Genomic DNA, 2,500 nt, shown 5'->3' with positions numbered 1-2,500 from the left:
TAATATTTTAAAAATTTTATTTCTTAACCGGATATTTTTAATCAATTCTTATTGCTTTTGTTTATGAGTATCAACTTAGACTGTCTTTAGATGCTAAAAAAGAATAGTAAACCCTAAATTGGAAATTAAATTTATATCTTAATGAAATAATATCTAACAATTATACTTTTTTTTTACCAAGTTTTAAAATTTCAGACCTTTTGTGGTTTGGAACTTTAAGGGTGTGATTTGTAATTTTTAAAACTTTGGGAGCATTTATTTTTTTTTAAAGTTTGGTAGTTGTAACTTCTATGTTTCATGTGTCAGTAGTAATTTTTAAATGTCACGATATTTCTTACAACTCTGAAAATTTTAAAGCTATTTTTTGCAATTGTTAAAACTATAGATTAATTTTTAAAAATTTAAATTTTAGCAGTCTACCAATAGTTTTCAGATTTGATGTGTATTGGTTATAAATTTTAAAAGTTTAGAGTTTTTTTATAATTTTTATATTTTGAAAGAGTTTTTTCTATAACTTTTGTAACTTTGAGGTTAATTTCGTTAAATTTTAAATTTTTAGGTGCATGAGTGTAATCTTTTGAATTCATCTTTTGTTGTTTGTAAATTTTAATTTTTTATAGTTTTAAAGTTGTTTTTTATAATTTAAAATTTTGAGGGGATTTTTATAATTTTTGAGACATTGAGGGTGTTAATTGAAAATTTTAAATTTTTTGGAGGCTGCTGCTAATTTCTTAATTTCATTTTTTGTTATAAGTTTTGAAATGTTAAAAAATTTTAGGAGCATTATGATAATCCTTTGAATTCATCTATGTTGTTTGTAAGTCTTGAAATTTTAGAATTTTAGGTGCTTGTTTGTAATTTAAACTTTTGAGGGTGTTTCTATAATTTTTGAGATAATGAGATGTTATCCACAAATTTTAAATTCTTCACTGTTAATTTCTTGATTTCATGTTTGTTGTTTTAAGTTTTTAGACGTTGGGATAGTTTTTATAATTTTAAACTTTTTAGGGTATTTTGTGCAATTTTAAAAATTTTTAGGTTTTTTTGCAATACTTTATGTATTATAGTACGTTTTTTGCAATACTTTATGTACTATAGTATATTAGCTACGTATAATTTTTTTATCTTTACAAACTAATACCATAAAAAAATATTTTATATATTTTATTAATATTATTTTTTAAATTGTTAAGACATAGATAGTTCACGTAGGATTAGGATAGGATATAATTATGATTAGGATAGATTAAGATATAAATAAAATATTTAAAATAGTGAAGGGTAATATTGACCATAGAAAGATTTTTCCGAACTCGTACTTTTAAAGGGAGTATTTATTTATATATATATATATATATTTTATATTATATATCATATATATATATATATATAATATATATAATATATATATATATATAATATATATATATATATATATATATTAATATATATACGTATGTTTGATATGTTATGTAGTGTATGTATATGTGTGTGTGCTCAATGGAGAGAGCTGCGCAGCTCACGGCCCCGTGAGCTGACAGCTCTATGACATTGTGAAGCCCCCTACTAGGGGGTCCACATCTAGTCAGGGGGCCACATGTCATAGAGTGTCATGCCACGAAGGGCGTGTTGAGTCTGGCCAGCTCTTCCCAGCAACCTAATATATATTATATATTATATTATAACTTATATATAATATACTATATATATATTATATATACTATATATACTATTATTATATATATATTATTATGTATGTTATGTATGCTGTGTGTGTGTGTGTGTTTGTATATATATATTATATTATATATATATATATATATTATATATATATATATATATATGTTGTCTGTGTGTGTGTTTGTTTGTGTGTGTGCCTGTATTGCTATGTATATATCCATTTTTACAATTATTAAATTCAAACTGATATAAAAAGAGCCTCCCATTTTCTAAATAGAAATTAGGTGCATCACATTGGATTCTTCACATTTGTTGTTCCTATTTTTTCGTCGACTCCCTTTCCTTTGTCTCTTTTGTGTTTTTCTCGAAAAAACGAACCCATGCTAGTCAAGCATCATCGACGATGCCGCTTGTAGCCAGAGAAGTCAGGTTGGTAATTGCCCACATTGTCTATGGATCCACTTTGCCGACAATGATGTCTTTAGGGATCTCTTTGAAAACCCATTGCTACTATTGAAATAGCAACTAAGTTGAGCTTCAATGTTAATAACATTGATATATTGCCCAAAGTTGCAATCTCAAACTTGAACACAAGCTCATCTTTGGTTAGCAGAAAGCAATATTTAATGATAACCTGAAGGTTAAGTTGCATGGAAACAGGTATAGTAACCAGTACGGTTGCGAGTATGAGTATGGGACACGACAAATTTATAAAATGTAGGGTATGGGGACACTGCTATATATATATATATATATATATATATATATGACCGAGATACCTTACTCTTTTGAGTACATGAGACTTGTATGCTGATGTTTA

At 26.1% G+C, this 2,500-nt stretch overlaps 1 protein-coding gene across 1 annotated transcript in view; it reads left to right on the top strand.

Annotated features, from left to right (window-relative positions):
- LOC109819374 (GATA transcription factor 28-like) overlaps window positions 1-2,500 on the top strand; it is a 38,479-nt gene that overhangs the window by 1,824 nt on the left and 34,155 nt on the right. The window lies entirely within an intron of this gene.

This window comes from Asparagus officinalis, chromosome 1 (genome assembly GCF_001876935.1).
Source record: "Asparagus officinalis chromosome 1, Aspof.V1, whole genome shotgun sequence".
NCBI lineage: Eukaryota > Viridiplantae > Streptophyta > Magnoliopsida > Asparagales > Asparagaceae > Asparagus > Asparagus officinalis.
Note: the sequence above shows the minus strand (reverse complement) of the source record. Positions and strands in the feature narration are given on the sequence as shown.